The sequence below is a fragment of the Lagenorhynchus albirostris genome, chromosome 7, assembly GCF_949774975.1.
Source record: "Lagenorhynchus albirostris chromosome 7, mLagAlb1.1, whole genome shotgun sequence".
Classification (NCBI taxonomy): Eukaryota; Metazoa; Chordata; class Mammalia; order Artiodactyla; family Delphinidae; genus Lagenorhynchus; species Lagenorhynchus albirostris.
This window is the reverse complement of record NC_083101.1, coordinates 47,057,920-47,072,615: the sequence shown is the minus strand read 5'-3', so window position 1 is coordinate 47,072,615 and position 14,696 is coordinate 47,057,920.

The following is a 14,696-nucleotide window of genomic DNA, read 5'->3' as shown; positions in this document are numbered from 1 at the left end:
AATGTGTCTATCGGCCACAGCTTTTCTGAGGGGCAGGGGAAAGTGAGAAGAGAAAAGAAGATGGACAGAGAACCAGCACCTAATGTACTTCTTCCCATACTTACTGGTGTCACTGTAAGAATCTTGTTGTAGTTGTCTATAGGCAAGGTCTAGCTTCCAGGGACAGCTAGGTAAGTCCTCTACTGCAAATAATTGACAATAAGTGCACTTGTTATTCTGATGCTCCATATATGTTAATGCATTTAATGCTTGCGTCAAGCCTGTAAGGTAGGCACTATCATTAATCCTATTCTACAGTCGAAGAAACTGAGGCACAGTGAGGTTAAGTGTCATGTGCAAGTTCACACAAAAAGTAGAAGAGCCAGGAATTGAACCCAGGCAACTGAGTTCTAGACACTGCACTCTTAATCGCTGTACTAAATGACCTCTCAAATATTTGCAAAGTCTGTGTTTTACGAAGTCTGGTCTAAAATTCACCTGCATTAGACTTCCTGGGGTGATTTTTTAAAGTTTCCTAGGCTAGTATATCAGAATCTCTGGGAGTTGGGCTTAAGAATTCCTATTTAACAACTCACTTTTGCACACTAAAATTTGAGAATCACTAGTCTGAGGAGTGGGAGAGGGACCTAGAGAGAAGCTCCTTTTGGTCTTCAAAGCCCAGAAAGGCACACTATTAAACTCTTCAGATTTTGTATGTAAAATCAGGTCACCTTCAAATACAGATGGTTTTACTTCTTCCTTTCTAATCTGGATGCCTTTTATTTCTTTTTCTTGCCTGACTGCCCTGGAGAGAATCTCTAGTACAATGTAAAATAGAAGTGGTGAGAGTGGACATCTTTGTCTTGTTCCTAGCTCTCCAGATTTTGAAGGAAAGAATTGATGGATTGATGCTCATATATTAGAAATTCACAATTAAAATCTGTAGTTTGGTATCTTCCATTCCTGACCTGGATTGCATGAAGAGAAGATTACACACCAAAAATACCAAATTTACTTCTAATTCATTCCCAGAATGGAGTGTGGTCTTCCTGTTAGGGCCCCAGGGAGCCGAGCCACACATGTAGAGATTTTCAGTAAACTCCTATTGAGTATGGGTGAGATCTTTAGCTCTTTCCCTTCAGATTCATTGTGGGGACTAGGTATGTCCGTGGTCTCCCCTTGTGGAGATTTGTTGGAGTTAAATGAGGAACATTTTCAAATTACACATGTCTTTATCCCATATCTGCTGTTCAGCATGTCTGGGTATGGGACCTGGGTTATGTATTTTTAATAAAACTCCTAGACCATTATAATCTCCCCTCTGGTTAAGAAGCACTGCAGTATAGAGGCCTAGCTTTAGAGATAGTTTAATGTCACCTGATTCCTGTAAAGGTCACCATGAACAGTGCTGTCATAGAGGTAAAGAAATAAAGGGGCTGTTCCACTTATTATGACTGCCTAAATTACCTCCAGACTAAGTGCTGTATATCAACCGTTAATGATGCTCACAGATACTTTGGTTAGGAGTTCAAACAAGGCTTGTAGTGGATCACTTACTCTGCACCATGAAGTCTGAGACCTTTGGTAGAAGACTTGAAAGCTGAGGGCTGAGGTTAGCTGAGGTTCATTCACTGACATACCTGGTGGCTGATGCTGGTTTGTTGACTGAGACCTTAGCCCAGGCTGAGAGCTGGAACACCTCGACGTGGCCTCTCTGTGGGTCATGGCATTCCTCACAACAAGATGGCTGAATTCCAATAACAAGAATTCCAACAAGGCAGAAACTATATTGCCTTCCCTGATCTAGCCTTGGAAATCATGCAGCATCACTTTTATTGCATTCTGCACATTAGAAAGTCACTAAAATGGACCATATTCAAAGAAGAAGAATTAGACTCCATTTTTTGTGTGTGGAAAAAGTGTCAAAGAATTTACAGATCTATTTTAAAACCATTACAGTTGGGATTTCCCTGATGGTCCAGTGGTTAAGACTCTGTGCTTCCACTGCAAAGGGCTTGGGTTCAATCCCTAGTTGGGAAACTGAAATCCCACAAGCTGCGTGGTGCAGCCAAAATGGAACAAACAAAAACCCATTACAGGTGCTATGGAAAAAGAAACCATATAATAATAATAATATCTAACATTATTGAGCACTTACGCGCTAGATACTCTTCTAAACATTCTATGTAAATTACCCCAGTCTTCCCACAACCCTATAAAACAGACAATATTATAATCTCTATTGTAAAGAATCTGAGCTTGTATAACTTTCCTAAAGCATAGCTTGCCAGAAAGTAATGGTGATCAGATTAAAACCAGGTAGCCTGGCTCCAGAAATATTCTCTTATTTACTACTGGTATGCTACATAACTGAGAGAGACATGGGATCTAGTCCAAAGCACTAATTTGAGGAGGACTGTATTATGCTCCAAGTGTTTTCCATGCCCAAAACCCCATTCTGAGGAAAGATGACTACTCAGCTTTGTCTCTAGTCTATCCTGATTGACCAGGGAAGGACATCTTCCTGTGGCCATCATCTGTAATAACCCTGAAGTCTGGTGACAGAACTCTGTAGAACTACTGGAGAGTTACTAAGTAAACCCATCAGATCCTCCCTCCCAGAACTTGAATGTAAGTCTATCCAAGGGTAGTCAGCTGTGTGTCAGTAGGCAGAAATCAGGAGACACATAGAAAATAAGTCAGAAAGGCTGCACAGGAAGCAGAAGCCCTGGGAAGAAGGAATTAAGAAGCAGGCAGGAGAATAGTTATGTGTTCATATGAACAAAAGCAGTAAAAGCAAAGGCAGAGAAGAGAGTAGTTCGTGCCCACAATAGGAAAAGACTGGAGCAGGCAGACAGATGCCAACGTCTAAGGCGTGTGTGCCATTGTGAAATTAGCAGACCTGGAATATATTTACTATATGTACCTTTTCTTATGTACCTGTAGTGTTTAGTGCTCAACGAAGTGTGTCTGTGCTACAAAGGAAGTTCCCTGCCCCGTGCATCCTTAAAACAAATCCTCATTTTCTGAGGTAACGTGAGCCTCTCTCTTTCTGTTCTTTATTCTTTTTTTTTTTTTTTTATAATTTTTTTTTTTTCTTTTAGCGGTACGCGGGCCTCTCACCGTTGTGGCCTCTCCCGCTGCGGAGCACAGGCTCCGGACGCGCAGGCTCAGCGGCCATGGCTCACTGGCCCAGCCGCTCCGCGGCACGTGGGATCCCCCCAGACCGGGGCACGAACCCGCGTCCCCTGCATTGGCAGGCAGACTCTCAACCACTGCGCCACCAGGGAAGCCCCTGTTCTTTATTCTTGAAATGCCCTCACCCACTGACTGTGCAGCTTATGAGTCATGTGGCCTGGGATAGGTCACTTCCCTGTTTGCCTCAGTTTTCTCATTGATAAGATGTGAGGTGGACCATTTCCAGCTCCAAAATTTATTATTCTGGACTTCAGCACGAAGAGGGTGGTCACAGTTGGATTACAAAGTCGTGGTAGTTCCCCCACCCTCTTTATTCTTAACTTCCTTTCCAGCCACAGAGTGATTTAAACTTGAGACTTCTGTCTCATAAGAAATCCAACTGCAGTACTAGCGTGTAAATTAGCTGTGTGGCCTCCTGGCAGCCTCCACGCAGGCTTCCCTGGCTCTGTGCGGTGTTTTCGCCGAGCCAACAGGCGAATGTGTGTGTGCTGACCCTGTCTTCTCTCATTTCACAAGAGGCCTTGTTTGCTGGAGAGAGATGAAAATAAACTATGGGAAGTTGCAAACATGCTGATGGGAACTGAGGTAAAACGTGGAAAGGATGCTGGGTTTGGTGTGGTCAGAGGTGACTGTAACTACTGGCCAGGAAGGAAATTTGGAAGGGATTGTTTCACAGATTCTACTTAAAATTCTGTCTCATCTCAAGGGGGCTTTACAGTGGAACAGACCAGCATTTGCATTTCAGAGAAATAAAAAAAAAAAAAAAGACAGAATTTTGGACCTGGAAGGGCTCGCAAGGATTCTTGTGTTAACCTCTGCCCATCACTCACTTCCATCCACCACTTCCCTACATGAGTTTGGATTTGGAGGAAACCATAGGCAGAGCTCCAGATGGAACATTTGGAGACCTGGAAACAGTTCTGCCTCTGAGGTCAGCTTATTGTGTGACTGTGGACAAAAACTTCTTGGAGTTCTTAGTTTTTCCTTTTGTATACTAAATGATATTGTCTGTTTTTTGCTTATGTCACTAGAATTTTGTGCTAGTTAATGACATATTGGTCTCTGTTCTCCTCATTTTCTCAGTCAATACCTTGCACTAAGCCAAATGTTTAGAGAGGGTTACAGGTTAACTCTTTCAAACCTTCAGGGAATTGTTTTATGAATCACTAGTGTATTGAACTAAATAGAATCCTTGTATGGTCCGCTTAGAGAGTAGAGCACCAGAAATGCACTGAAAAGTCTGAATGGTACGCTAGAGAGCTGAAAGAGTTAATGGGCTTGCCTCTGGTAGAGCTGATTGGATGCCAAGACATGACATAAGACACAGGAGAAAGAGAAGGCTAAAATATATTTACATGAGCGAAAATTTAGCGATCTGTTAGTAACAACTGGATTGTACTTCCCTTTCACTGTCTCTTTCCCTGCCCAATCTCTCTCTCTCTCTCTCTCTCACACACACACACACACACACACACACACACACGTGCCCACACACGTCTTGATATTATACTATTGACTAGAATGGAAAGTCAAACTGAGCTGAGTGGAAAGGTGCTTTGAGTTCTTGGTGAAAGAAAGAAATACACCTCACCCTGGACTGTCCCTTTGTATTCTAAAAAGTTCATTGGATGATGGGATATTTTTTCCCTTCTTTTCTCTCCTTATTCACAGAAACCCAATTACTCACTGAGCTAAGGGTCATGGTTGATTTATTTCAAACCTAGGATCCAGTGAAGAAACAGGCTTCTGTGAGTATTCTAAGAAACCTAGAATAACAGGTAGCAAAACTCCACTGATTGCCCATTAGCAGGAGAATAATGTCAAAATTCCTGAAATTGAAATTCAATGAACTTCTTGGTCTGTTTCCAACCTAAGTATGCTGCCAGTAGAAAGGAAGCTTCCTAGGAGCGAAGACTTTGTACACATTGTTCATTTTAGCAGGGCATTTTGTGTCTGTTATTTTGAGAATGTCGTGAACACAGAGTGGTCTGATGTCCTGGTGTATTTGAGAACTTATTGGTTAATATGACAGAACAGCTACAGGCTCTTTTTCCATGTTCTTTTGGGGTTTTTCCTGTGTCTTCATTCTGTGTGCTCACTCTTCTATAAGCCACACTCCCTTTAATTGGCTGAATGAAGGTTGCCACGTAAAATATTTTCTTGTTAAAAATTTTCAACATTGCTATAATTCTGATTAAAATGATGGTATTAAAGGCCTTTGGGTTAAAACACAAAAATAACAGTTTTGTTGTCGTTTTTGTTCATTGGTATATCCCGACATGTAGCGTAGTACTTGACACATAATTAGCATTCAATAAATACTGAAAGAATGAGTAGATGAACCTTATTTTTCACTATTTTCCTTCCTTATTTTTTAGCCATAGCTAGTGGCCCAGCAGGTACAATAAATGAGTGAAGTCAGTCGTGAGTCCAGATTCATGCATTGGGTTTGTGGTAGGAACTGTGATGAGTTGGAGAACACATGTCCCAGTTACAGTGGGCAGCTCCTGCCTATTGTTGCCACACAGGAGTATTAAACTGGTTTTGCCAGACATTTTTATTTTCAAGAGAAGCTGAAAATCCTTATTTGTACATGAAATCTTCAGTTTTCAAAAGTATGCTGTGCAATATTTAAGAAACTATAGTAACCCTAAATAAACAGGGACATATACCATGTTCGTAGGTTAGAAGACTCAATATTGTAAAGGTGCAAATTTTCCACAAACTGACCTGTAGATTCAATAAAAGTCCATTTTCTTACTATATAAAATTTACCTAAAAATAACAAAGGATCAAGAATAGCCAAGGCAATCTTGAAACGGAACAAAGTTGGAGAACTTATGCACTACCAGATATAAAGCGTTGTAATAGACAAATAGAACAGAGTCCCAAAACAAAAACGACATAGACTGTTCACTTGATTCATGATGAGGGTGACATTGTACTTCAGTGGGTAAAGAATAATTTAAAAAAAAAATGTTTCTGGGGGAATTAGATAGCCATATGGAAAAAAATAAATATTTTTTTAAAAAAAATCTTTATTGGAGTATAATTGCTTTACAATGGTGTGTTAGTTTCTGATTTATAACAAAGTGAATCAGCTATACATATACATAGATCCCCATATCTTCTCCCTCTTGCGTCTCCCTCCCACCCTCCCTATCCCACCCTTCTAGGTGGTCATAAAGCATCGACCTGATCTCCCTGTGCTATGCTGCTGCTTCCCACTAGCTATCTATTTTACATTTCGTAGTGTATATATGCCCATGCCACTCTCTCAGTTTGTCCCAGCTTACCCTTCCCTGTCGCTGTGTCCTCAAGTCCATTCTCTACATCTGTGTCTTTATTCCTGTCTTGCCCCTAGGTTCCTCATAACCTTTTTTTTCTTTTTTAGATTCCATATATATGTGTTAGCATACGGTATTTATTTTTCTCTTTCTGACTTACTTCACTCTGTATGACAGACTCTAGGTCCATCCACCTCACTACAAATAACTCAATTTCGTTTCTTTCTATGGCTGAGTAATATTCCATTGTATATGTGTGCCACATCTTCTTTATCCATTCATCTGTCGATGGACACTTAGGTTGCTTTCATGTCCTGGCTATTGTATATAGATCTGCAATGAACATTGTGGTACATGATGGTACATGTGGTACACTTTTTGAATTAGGTTTTCTCAGGGTATATGCCCAGTAGTGGGATTGCTGGGTCATATGGTAGTTCTATTTTTAGTTTTTTAAGGAACCTCCATACTGTTCTCCATAGTGGCTGTATCAATTTACATTCCCACCAACAGTGCAAGAGGGTTCCCATTCCTCCACACCCTCTCCAGGATTTATTGTTTGTAGATTTTTGGATGACGGTCATTCTGACTGGTGTCAGGTGATATCTCATTGTACTTTTGATTTGCATTCTCTAATGATTAGTGATGTTGATCATCCTTTCATGTGTTTGTTGGCAACCTGTATATCTTCTTTGGAGAAATGACTGTTTAGGTCTTCTGCCCATTTCTGGATTGGGTTGTTTGTTTTTTTGATATTGAGCTGCATGAGCTGCTTATAAATTTTGGAGATTAATCCTTTGTCAGTTGCTTCATTTGCAAATATTTTCTCGCATTCTGAGGGTTGTCTTTTGTCTTGTTTATGGTTTCCTTTGCTGTGCAAAAGCATTTAAGTTTCATTAGGTCCCATTTGTTTATTTTTGTTTTTATTTCCATTTCTCTAGGAGGTGGGTCAAAAAGGATCTTACTGTGATTTATGTCATAGAGTGTTCTGCCTATATTTTCCTCTAAGAGTTTTATAGTGTCTGGCCTTACATTTAGGTCTTTAATCCATTTTGAGTTTATTTTTGTGTATAGTGTTAGGAAGTATTCTAATTTCATTCTTTTACATGTAGCTCTCCAGTTTCCCCAGCACCACTTATTGAAGAGGCTGTCTATTCTCCATTGTATATTCTTGCCTCCTTTATCAAAAATAAGGTGACCATATGTGTGTGGGTTTATCACTGGGATTTCTATCCTGTTCCATTTATCGGTATTTCTGTTTTTGTACCAGTACCATACTGTCTTGATTACTGTAGCATTGTAGTATAGTCTGAAGTCATGGAGCCTGATTCCTCCAGCTCTGTTTTTCTTTTTTAAGATTGCTTTGGCTATTTGGGGTCTCTTGTGTTTCCATACAAATTGTGAATTTTTTGTTCTAGTTCTGTGAAAAATGCCATTGGTAGTTTGATAGGGATTGCATTGAATCTGTAGGTTGCTTTGGGTAATATAGTCATTTTCACAATGTTGATTCTTCCAATCCAAGCACATGGTATATCTCTCCATCTGTTTGTATCATCTTTAATTCCTTTCATCAGTGTCTTATAGTTTTCTGCATACAGGTCTTTTGTCTCCTTAGGTAGGTTTATTCCTAGGTATTTTATTCTTTTTGTTGCAATGGTAAATGGGAGTGTTTCCTTAATTTCTCTTTCAGGTGTTTCATCATTAGTATATAGGAATGCAAGAGATTTCTGTGCATTAATTTTGTATCCTGCTACTTTACCAAATTCATTGATTAGCTCTAGTAGTTTTCTGGTAGTGTCTTTAGGATTCTCTATGTATAGTATCATGTCATCTGCAAACAGTGACAGCTTTACTTCTTCTTTTCCAATTTGGATTTCTTTTTCTTCTCTGATTGCTGTGACTAAAACTTCCAAAACTATGTTGAATAATAGTGGTGAGAGTGGGCAACCTTGTCTTGTTCTTGATCTTGGTGGAAATGGTTTCAGTTTTTCACCATTGAGAACGATGTTGGCTGTGGGTTTGTCATATATGACCTTTATTATGTTGAGGTAAGTTCCCTTCTGCCTACTTTCTGGAGGACTTTTTATCAAAAAATGGGTGTTGAATTTTGTTGAAAGCTTTTTCTGCATCTATTGAGATGATCATATGGTTTTTCTCCTTCAATTTGTTAATATGGTATATCACATTGATTGATTTGCATATATTGAAGAATCCTTGCATTCCTGGGAGAAACCCCACTTGATCATGGTGTATGATCCTTTTAATGTATTGTTGGATTCTGTTTGCTAGTATTCTGTTGAGGATTTTTGCATCTATGTTCATCAGTGATATTGGCCTGTAGTTTTCATTTTTTGTGACATCTTTGTCAGGTTTTGGTATCAGGGTGATGGTGGCCTCGTAGAATGAGTTTGGGAGTGTTCCTCCCTCTGATATATTTTGGAAGTGTTTGAGAAGGATAGGTGTTAGCTCTTCTCTAAATATTTGATAGAATTCGCCTGTGAAGCCATCTGGTCCTGGGCTTTTGTTTGTTGGAAGATTTTTAATCACAGTCTCAATTTCAGTGCTTGTGATTGGTCTCTTTACATTTTCTATTTTTCTTCCTGGTTCAGTCTCAGAAGGTTCTGCTTTTCTAAGAATTTGCTCATTTCTTCCAGGTTGTCCATTGTAAGGCATATAGTTGGTTGCAGTAATTCTCAGGATTCTCTGTATTTCTGCAGTGTCAGTTGTTACTTCTCCTTTTTCATTTCTGATCCTGTTGATTTGAGTCTTCTCTCTTTTTTTCTTGATGAGTCTGGCTAATGGTTTATCAATTTTGTTTATCTTCTTAAAGAACCAGCTTTTAGTTTTATTAATCTTTTCTATCATTTCCTTCATTTCTTTTTCATTTATTTCTGATCTGATCTTCATGATTTCTTTCCTTCTGCTAATTTTGGGTTTTCTTTTGTTCTTGTTTCTTTAATTGCTTTAGGTGTAAGGTTAGGTTGTTTATTTGAGATGTTTCTTGTTTCTTGAGGTAGGATTGTATTGCTATAAACTTCCCTCTTAGAACTGCTTTTGCTGCATCCCATAGGTTTTGGGCTGTCATGTTTTCATTGTCATTTTTTTTCTAGGTATTTTTTGATTTCCTCTTTGATTTCTTCAGTGATCTCTTGGTTACTTAGTAGTATACTGTTTAGCCTCCATGTGTTTGTGGTTTTTACAGTTTTTTTTCCTGTAATTGATATCTAGTCTTATAGCGTTGTGGTCGGAAAAGATAGGTGATACGACTTCAATTTTCTTAAATTTACCGAGGCTTGCTTCATGACCCAACATATGATCTATCCTAGAGAATGTTCCATGAGCACTCGAGAGGAAAGTGTATTCTGTTGTTTTTGTATGGAATGTCCTATAAATATCAATTAAATCCATCTTGTTTAATGTGTCATTTAAACCTTATGTTTCCTTGTTTATTTTCATTTTGGATGATCTGGACATTGGTGAAAGTGGGGTGTTACAGTCTCCTACTATGATTGTGTTACTGTCGATTTCCCCTTTTATGGCTGTTAGCATTTTCCTTATGTATTGAGGTGCTCCTATGTTGGGTGCATAAATTTTTACAATTCTTATATCTTTTTCTTGGATTGATCCCTTGGTCATTATGTAGTGTCCTTCTTTGCCTCTTGTAATAGTCTTTATTTTAAAGTCTATTTTGTCTGATATGAGAATTGCTACTCCAGCTTTGTTTTGATTTCCATTTGCATGGAACATCTTTTTCCATCTCCACACTTTCAGTCTGTATCTGTCCCTAGGTCTGAAGTGGGTCTCTTGTTGACAGCATGTATACATGTCTTGTTTTTGTATCCATTCATCTAGTCTATGTCTTTTGGTTGGAGCATTTAATCAATTTACATTTAAGGTAATTATCGATATGTATGTTCCTATTACCATTTTCTTAATTGTTTTGGGTTTGTTATTGTAGGTCTTTTCCTTCTCTTGTGTTTTCTGCCTAGAGAAGTTCCTTTTGCATTTGTCGTAAAGCTGATTTGGTGGTACTGAATTCTCTTAGCTTCTGCTTGTCTGTAAAGGTTTTATTTTCTCCGTCGAATCTGAATGAGATCCTTGCTGGGTAGAGTAATCTTGGTTGTTGGTTTTTCCCTTTCATCACTTTAAATATGTGCTGCCACTCCCTTTTGGCTAATAGAGTTTCTGCTGAAGGATCAGCTGTTAACCTTATGGGGATTCCCTTGTGTGTTATTTGTTGCTTTTCCCTTGCTGCTTTTAATATTTTTTCTTTGTATTTAATTTTTGATAGTTTAATATGTGTCTTGGCATGTTTTTCCTTGGATTTATCCTGTGTGGGACTCTCTGCATTTCCTGGACTTGATTAACTATTTCCTTTCCCATATTAGGGAAGTTTTCAACTATAATCTCTTCAAATATTTTCTCAGTCCCTTTCTTTTTCTCTTCTTCTTCTGGGACCCCTGTAATTTGAATATTGGTGTGTTTGGTGTTGTTCCAGAGGCCTCTGAGACTATCCTCAGTTCTTTTCATTCTTTTTTCGTTATTCTGCTCTGCAGTAGTTATTTCCACTGTTTTATCTTTCAGGTCACCTATCCGTTCTTCTGCCTCAGGTATTCTGCTATTTATTCCTTCTAGAGAATTTTAAATTTCATTTATTGTGTTGTTCATCATTGTTTGTTTGCTCTTTAGTTCTTCTAGGTCCTTGTTAAACGTTTCTTGTATTTTCTCCATTCTATTTCCAAGATTTTGGATATCTTTACTATCATTACTCTGAATTCTTTTTCAGGTAGATTGCCTATTTCCTCTTCAGTTGTTTGGTCTGGTGGTTTTTTACCTTGCTCATTCATCTGCTGTGTGTTTCTCTGTCTTCTCATTTTGCTTAACTTACTGTGTTTGGGGTCTCCTTTTCACAGGCTGCAGGTTCATGGTTCCTATTGTTTTGGGTGTCTGCCCCCAGTGGCTAAGGTTGGTTCAGTGGGTTTTGTAGGCTTCCTCGTGGAGGGGACTGCTCCCGGTTTTCTGGTGGATAAGGCTGGATCTTGTCTTTCTGTTGGGCAGGCGTGTGTCCGGTGGTGTGTTTTAGGGTGTCTGTGACCTTATTATGATTTTAGGCAGCGTGTCTGCTAATGGGTGGGGTTGTGTTCCTGTCTTGCTAGTTGTTCGGCATGGGGTGTCCAGGACTGTAGCTTGCTGTTCGTTGAGTGGAGCTGGTTCTTAGTGTTGAGATGGAGCTCTCTAGGAGAGCTTTCACCATTTAATATTACGTGGAGCTGGGAGGTCGCTGGGATGTCCTGTACTCGGCTCTCCCAACTCAGAGGCACAGGGCTAACATCTGGCCAGAGCACCAAGACCGTGTCAGCTACATGGCTCAGAAGAAAAGGGAGGAAAAAAAGAAAGAAAGAAAGAAAGATAAAATAAAACAATTAAAATAAAATAATTAAAAATATAAAAAAAGAAGAGAGCAACCAAACCAGAAAACAAATCCACCAATGATAACAAGCACTGAAAACTATACTGAGAAAAAAACAAACAAACAAAAAAAAACGGACAGAGAGAACCCTAGGATAAATTGTAAAAGCAAAGATATACAGACAAAATCACACAAAGAGACATATACATACACACTCAAAAAAGAAAGGAAAAAAATATATATATTGTTGTTCCCAAAGTCCACTGCTTCAATTTTGGGATGATTCATTGTCTATTCAGGTATTCCAGAGATGCAGGGTACATCAAGTTGATTGTGGAGATTTAATCTGCTGCTCCTTGAGGCTGCTGGGAGAGATTTCCCTTTCTCTTTGTTTGCACAGCTCCTGGGGTTCAACTTCGGATTTGGCCCTGCCTCTGTGTGTAGGTCGCTTGAGGGCGTCTTTTTTTCGCTCAGACAGGACGGGGTTAAAGGAGCAGCTGATTAGGGGGCTCTGGCTCACTCAGGCCAGGGGGGAGGGAGGGGTATGGGGTGCAGGGCGAGCCTGAGGCGGCAGAGGCTGGCGTGACGTTGCAGCAGCCTGAGGAGCACTGTGTGTTCTCCGGGGAAGTTGTCCCTGGATGCTGGCCGTGGGGGGCTGCACAGGCTCCAAGGAGGGGAGGTGTGGAGAGTGACCTGTGCTTGCACACAGGCTTCTTGGCTGTAGCAGCAGCCTTAGCGTCTGATCCCTATCTCTGGTGTCCGTGCTGATGCTGATAGCCGTGGCTCGCACCCGTCTCTGGAGCTCCTTTAGGCGGTGCTTTGAATCCCCTCTCCTCGTGTACCCCCGAAACAATGGTCTCTTGCCTCTTAGGCAGGTCCAGACTTTTCCCCAGACTCCCTCCCGGCTAGCCGTGGTGAACTCACCCCCTGTAGGCTGTGTTCACGCCGCCAACCCCAGTCCTCTCCCGGCGCTCCGACTGAAGCCCGAGCCTCAGCTCCCAGCCCCGCCCGCCCCGGCGGGTGAGCAGACAAGCCTCTCGGGCTGGTGAGTGCTGGTCGGCACTGATCCTCTGTGCAGGAATCTCTCCGCTTTGCCCTCTGCACCCCTGTTGCTGTGCTCTCCTTCGCGGCTTCGAAGCTCCCCGCTCCGCCACCCACAGCCTCCGCCCATGAAGGGGCTTCCTAGTGTGTGGAAACCTTTTCTCCTTCACAACTCCCTCCCAGTGGTGCAGGTCCAGTCCCTATTCCTTTGTCTCTGTTTTTCCTTTTTTCTTTTGCCCTACCCAGGTACGTGGGGAGTTTCTTGCCTTTTGGAGGTCTGAGGTCTTCCGCCAGCGTTCAGTTGGTATTCTGTAGGAGTTGTTCCACATGTAGATGTATTTCTGATGTATTTGTGGGGAGGAAGGTGATCTCCATGTCTCACTCCTCCGCCATCTTGAAGGTCTCCCCCCAAAAAGTAAATCTTGATCTCTACCTTACACAATATATAAAAATCACTTCCAAATGGATTGTGTATGTAATATGAAAAGTAAAACAATAAAAAGGAAGAGAACATAGAAGAATATCTTCATGATCTTGGGGAAGCAAAGATTTCTTTAAAAGGATGCAACAACACTAGCCATAAGTTAGAAGTAAAAACTTCTGGGGCTTCCCTTGAGGTCCAGTGGTTAAGACTTTAACTTTCAATCCAGGGGGTGCAGGTTTGATCCCTGGCCAGAGAGGTATTCATTTATAATACCCCCAACACAACTGTCCATCTACAATAGAGTATATAAATTAATGTAGTGTATTTATAAATGAAATACTATACATCAGTGAGCAGGAATGTATGATTGATGCATGAAACAACATGGGTGAATCTCACTAACACACAAAAATTTAGAGACAAAATTATACGCACTGTATGATTTTATTTATCTAAGGTTCAAAAACAGACAAAACCAATCCGTGGTGATAGAAGTCAGGATAGTAATTACTTTTGGGGGGTAGTGTCTGAAAAAGGGGCATGAGAGAGGTTTATAGGGTGCTAGTAGGTGTTCTGTTTCTTGATATGTGAGGAGTTACATGAATGTGTTCAAAATTTGTGAAAATTCATTGAGCTGCACATATATGATTTGTGCATTTTTTTGAAAGTATGTTATATTAAAAAATAGATTACTTAAAAAAATATTATGCAAGCCAAACAAACATAATTGTAAGTCTGGTAGAGTTCATGGGCCTACAGTTTGTGCCATTTATCCTGGGTCAAATTTCTGATTGAGCCAAACTGGTATATTCACTGTTCATACTCCTGCGTTATTTCCTTCCTTGGGCTTCTGCCTATATCCTCTACCTGTCTGGAATTATCTCCCCACACCTTTTTACCATTCAGTCTTTCAACCCACTGTGGGCTCCACTTCTTTAGTGATTTTATTGCTCACCTGAATCACAAATCGGCTCATATTTTAATTACACTTTCTATGTATAGGTTTTGTCTCTTTAACGTTGTTCCATGGCTCCCAAATGCCAGTCTTTATAGATCCATACAAAATGACAAAAATAAGGGCAATGTAGCTTTTGTCCTAAAGCTAAATACATTGTATCTAACAGATCTTGTAGTTAGTTGACTTATTTACTCTCTTAGTATTAAGGTAAAACTCTTTCATGAAACAATGAAATTAACTGATATGAGAAAGTATGGTGGTTAAGGGTTCTGGGAGCTAGACTGGTTGTATTCGAATCCCAATGAGGCTGAGATCATTGACTTTTGCAGACTTCAGTTTCCTGAAAAACGGGGATGATAACAGTATATACACACACACACATAATGCTACATATAGTTA